The 6000-nt window shown below is 36.3% G+C and overlaps 1 protein-coding gene across 1 annotated transcript in view; it reads right to left on the reverse strand.

Moving 5' to 3' along the window:
* Window positions 1–6000, reverse strand: part of LRRIQ1 (leucine rich repeats and IQ motif containing 1) — a 125625-nt gene that overhangs the window by 81576 nt on the left and 38049 nt on the right. The gene's annotated exons all lie outside the window — the stretch shown is intronic.

The raw sequence follows: 6000 nt of genomic DNA on the forward strand, positions 1-6000 counted from the left end.
TGTTTTTTAAAAACAAAATATCCCCTCTATTATTTCCTATTTTACCCTATATTCTCAAGTAGCCTTACACATTCCCATATCCTCAACACAGTGAACAGTAATTACTCTGACTGAAAACCAATTTATAGTGTTTATAAATCGTAATCACTTTTTCCTATTTTTGTAGTATCTCAAATATACTAATATATATTAGATTCTTTATTTTACTCTATTTTTTTTTTCAGTCTGTCTGGAATATGCACTTGGGCATGCATTTCACTGTTAATTTTTTGTGTGGTTAGAGGCATATGAGCCGCAGATTTTAAAGGATTTGAGGTAACTTTCTTTTAAATCAGGTAATAGCCTTAAGAACCCAGTTTAATTTAGGAACTAGGCAAGTTAATATAAAAATAATAGTAATTTTTAAATTTAGATCAGAACTACAACAACAAAACCCAAGCTTAGCTTCTAACCAAAAAACCACAATGCCTAGAGAGAATTCAGGAGAACAGAAACTTTTAAAAGTAAATATTTTTAATAATGTAAGGGAAAGTGCTACACTGATTTTCTATGGAAAACAATTTTCTGCAATTTCTTTTTTTTTTTTCCTGGTTAATTACTAGTGGAGTTCCTGTTGGTATTTTTTCACTTTTGACTCGTGATTTTAAATCTACTAAGTTGTATTAGCCTGGTAGAGGGATAAGATGGAGTAAGAGAGGCATATAGAGCACCTGATTTCCCTTCTGATTGTTAAAAAGAGACAGCAATGTTAACCTATGAAATCTGGCTCTCATTAGTTCTTAGTGTTACACCATCTAAATGACAAGGAGATGTAAGAGCAAACATGAACTAATTGTTACAGATACGGAAGGGTGTCTGCATTTAGATAGTGTTTATCCATGTTATTAGGTAGCAGATACTTTTAGAAGTAGGAAAACATTTTCCTTTGATAGGATAGATAGATTCAGAGATCTGCCACCTGGAGCTATTTTCAGAGAAGCATAAAGCCAATTCTAAGTCAGTGATGCAAGAGATAAAGCAGAAACAAGATGGATTCTCTTGAGGGTCTGGAAAAATCACATTCTAAATCTATTGTTTAAATGACAGAATTTCCCTTGTGTTTATCATTCTTGAAAGACAAAGCTTTTATAATGTTTTATTGTGAAAAAAACTCCTTACCTGTATAACAATTTTCTTTAGTGAAGTTCAATTAAAAATTTTTAAAGAATACACAGAATCAGCTCTTACCAGAAGAAAAAAAGACACTGGCTCTTCTTCTACTAGTGTAACTTCAATGCTGTTATACAAATATGAATGGATAAAATGCGAGCCAAATCCACACAGCCTAATTATACATCTCACTACATATTTTTTGAAAGCTGTACATTTGACTGCTCATTAAACAATATTTCTCTTTCTTTTTCCTATGAATTCCACAAATATGGCAGCAATTCCTAAAAAGATTTATTTAAACCAACACATATATTTGCTTGAGGCATTGACATAAAAGCTAGCTGTTTCCTACTACACAGTGAGAATAAAGTCATTTCTTCAACAAGAAATTCTATTAAAGTATTTAAGAAGGTAAATTCGAACATAAGGTGCCATAATTGGTGCAAGATCATTTCCAAAGTTCTACAAAATATACAATGGTGAGAAGGACAGGAAAAAACAACAACAACAACAAAACAATCAATTAATTAAACCAAATTCCTTCCCACCTTTTTTTTTTTTTCTTAGTTTATTAAAGCTTTTGTTACGACAAGATTTCCTTTTCAGAAGTTATATATTGGTTGTCTGCCTTTCAGAGCTTTTTTGGTATTATAGGTGAAGGAGTCTGGTCACACTCCCTCTTCTGGAATTGCTTCTTGGTTAGGATAGAACTGACACTTTACAAGTTGGCATCTAGACAAAACAAGAAATGGGATGCTCCTGATGGAAGCACCAGTGTCCATCCTGCCTGGCTGCTTGCTATGCAGTGTAAGGTAGTCACATACGGCAGTCCTGCTACAGCCAAAGTTTTATGGTTTCCAGCTTTGGCCAGCACATTCCCTTATACTTAATAGCTATCCACAGCCTCATTTTGATTTTAACAAGGAGTATTTTTATTCTCTATGCAAATTTTAGCACAGATGGAAAGGATATGATATTCCCTAATACTCTGCTTTTGCAATTGGGGAAAAGGATAATAAGTCAGAAGGGGAAGAGATGGGACTTTTGTAGCAAGGTACAACTATGCTAGAATAGCAGCCCTGCTAGAACCTATGGACCAAGATCCCACTTTCAGAAAAAAATGCTACAAACAGATTCCTACCTGTAGCTCACTTACTAAAAAGATACCTCTTGACTTATGCTAGGGTTTCCCAGGGGTTTGGAGGAAAGATGAAAGCATTAGAATTCATATTATAAGCTATTTGGAGGTTCAAACCAGGAATTCATCAGTAATGACTGTTAGGACTCCAGCCCTAACATCCATCCACCAAAAGTATCCATCAATACTTTCTTGCTAAACCTAGGCTAAGTGCTGCTCAGTTGCACATGCTGTGTTTGGGAATAGGAGGGGCAAACACCCACTGGCAGATAGGAAGTGTGAGGACCCATGCATAGGCTGACCTAGGCATAGGCTGACTTCACAGGTATTGAAAAGAACAAGCTAAAGCCTTTCAATGGTGTTTAAATCAGCCAAAATGTTGCTACTTAAACTTCAAGGTAGCATTGGAAGTTTGTCCACAGAGCTGACACATTTTGTATAGAACTTCCTCTCCCACACATGCAATGAGTGCGGGCATATTCAAAGAGCATCATTTTGTCAGAATGAGACCGTAAAAATCATATGAATAAGTGACATGTGCACCTTCTTAAAGCATTTCAAAGATGATTCATTGCAGTGTTTTGGTAGTTTAGACAGATGTGTCCATAACCTATTTTGGAACATATAATAAAGGGGAAAAGGGCATGAAAAATTAGCCTATTTCTCAAGTAAAACAAAACCGCACTTTTTTCCATTTTCTTGGAAGTCATAATTTGCCAAACTAACAAGAAAAGGAGTTCATGCAGGAGCAGAAAACAGATTATGTCCCTCCTCTCCCCCAACAGGATACAAACTTTGCCAGAAAAGCTCAAATAAGAAATAATATCTTGTCTCTATGCATGTATTCAATGTGAAAATTTTTCATTTCATTTCTGCGTCAATATCTACTGATGCTAATACTGAACAAAAACTTTGTCTATAATGTTACAAAGTTGTTTTAAAAAACATATTGGTAAATGCTGGTAAATAAACCTTTCCTGAACAAGCCAAGAATAAAGTAGCAGAATGGAGAGATAGCCTTTTCTTTTTCAGTCTTTGCCCTAGAAGAAAATATTCAACCATCTTTTCACCAATACTGGAACTGCATTCACAAGCAATTCACTTGTACAGAATGACCACTTAAAGAAAAAGAAATGATATGAGATTCCAAGTTTCCTTTGAAAAAACAGCCCAACAAGTTCTCTCCTGCCACTACAGGTAAACCATAAATAAGATTCTACCGCTAACTCTTTCTGTGCTAGCTTAATATCATGTTTCTCATATTGCTGCCCTATTGTGATTCTTGTAAGTCAATTAGTTAAAAAGTTAGCTCATTTTGTTCTAAATATCACTCAATTCTGTTTGTAAGAGGAATGTGGAAATTCCAATATATGAAATATTCAAACAGTGTACTTGTATTTTAAGTGAGCTTTTGTTGTAATTGTGTGGTAAAATTGTGTGGTAAAAAGTGTCTTAGGGGACACTTATACAAACATCATTACTGATGTTCAAGTACAGGTTACAAAAGTCCTTTACAAATACATGGAAGAGGTTACTTTACCCTTTTTCTACTGCAGTCCCTTTTATGAGAATCCTGTCATTTTGGTTAGTTTACACTTTTTCTACTGCAATCCCATTTATGAGATTCCTGTCATTTTCACTATATTATACATTTAGTACTTAGGAAGTTCAACTTCCACTAGCCAGATATCTGCATATCTGATTACTGAAAGCATATTACTGCAACCAAAGTGTTCTATCAGTTTTGTGTATGATTACTCACTACAAGATATCTGAAGATTATGTGACAAGAAGCATTTATTAGAATGGAGAAATTTAATTAAAAATAAATGTAATTCTTAAGCATGCTAAGAACAGTGACTTCACAGGCAGAAACAGCACAGACAACTTAATTGGGCAGCAGTGGTGTATGAAACATGGATTAGGGAACCAAGCAGTGATTACTTTTGGCAGCTTACATACTTGAGGTCTTACCTACAGGGGCTCATAACTTAGCAAGATGTGAAGCAGACAGAAGTTTGCTCTATTTTTGGCCTGTTCTTAAGCAACGTTACATTAATTCAGTCAATTTGGACAAAGTATTGCAGTATGTATGTATAATAGCTGTGCTGTTAAGGTTTATATATGTACATGTTGTTTAGGGTTTCTTTTATGAACTGCAGTTTTCAATGGTTTTTAAATCATCCATAGAATGTAGTTTTAGCCAAAATGAAACAGAGAGGGCTTTAACCCATAAGAAATGCATTTTAAAACTACATTTCATATATGATGCTTCAACCATGTCAAAGTTACCAATTTAAAAGTTGCTGTGGATAAATTTTCAAAATCTTATAAAAAATTTCATATGAAAAATTAGTCGCATTAATTAGTTGCATTACTCTGAGCCTGGCCATCCAATAAGTTTTTTACCCATCTAGTTGTCCATGCATCTGGACCATGGTTAAATAAACCATTAAATTTTGTGAACAGCATCTTGCCTCTGCACCAACTTTCTTACAGAAATGTATGTGAAAATGAGAATTTATTACAGCTCTATCACAAATCATATCCTAATCAGATTAGCATTTTTATACCAACAAAACAGGTCCTAAACCTTGGACATTACAAAATGATCTCTACCATAGAAGGAGTATTTTTATCCTTTTTTTTTCTTCTCCTTTCTTCCTTCTTTTCTATAAAACAGAAAAATAAAAGAAAGAACACTACTTCAAACGGTAAACATTAGAAAGCACCAGCTTCCCATCTGCAAACTAGAAGCCAAGAATTACAGAACTGCAGAAGACTCCTTCTCAAGGGCTCAGTGGAGAAACACAGGAGTTCCAGGAGCCACCTAGGCATTACGTCTGTCAGAGAAACTACACCATATAATTTCTTTCAAACTAATTCCAATCTAAATCTTAATATTAATCTCTTTTCAAAGAAATCTCAGTTTTGTGAACTATGAAGAATTTAATGCAACTTAGTAATGTAGTTACTAACTAACACAGTAAGACATAACATCCAATAATACCCCATTGGTCTATCCTCATACATCACAGAATCACAGAATCACAGAATCACTGAGGTTGGAAGGGACCTCTGRAGATCATCTAGTCCAACCCCCCTGCTCAAGCAGCGTCACCTAGAGCACATTGCACAGGATTGCATCCAGGCGTGTTTTGAATATCTCCAGAGAAGGAGACTCCACAACCTCTCTGGGCAACCTGTTCCAGTGCTCTGTCACCCTCACAGTGAAAAAGTTTTTCCTCATGTTCAGATGGAATTGTCTGTGTTTCAGTTTGTGCCCGTTGCCTCGCATCCTGTCACTGGGCACCACTGAAAAGAGTCTGGTCCCATCCTCTCGACACCCTCCCTTCAGACACTTGTACACATTGATAAGATCTCCTCTCAGTCTTCTCTTCTCCAAGCTAAACAGGCCCAGCTCTCTCAGTCTTTCCTCATAAGAGAGTTGCTCCAATCCCCTAATCATCTTTGTAGCCCTCTGCTGGACTCTCTCCAGTAGTGCCATGTCTCTCTTGTAGTGGGGAGCCCAGAACTGGACACAGTACTCCAGATGTGGCCTCACCAGGGCTGAGTAGAGGGGGAGAATCACCTCTCTCGACCTGCTGGCAACACTCTTCCTGATGCACCCCAGGATACCATTGGCCTTCTTGGCCACAAGGGCACATTGCTGCCTCATGCTTAACTTGGTGTCCACCAGCACTCCCAGG

Source organism: Apteryx rowi, unplaced genomic scaffold (genome assembly GCF_003343035.1).
Source record: "Apteryx rowi isolate R43461 unplaced genomic scaffold, aptRow1 scaffold_786, whole genome shotgun sequence".
Taxonomy (NCBI): Eukaryota; Metazoa; Chordata; class Aves; order Apterygiformes; family Apterygidae; genus Apteryx; species Apteryx rowi.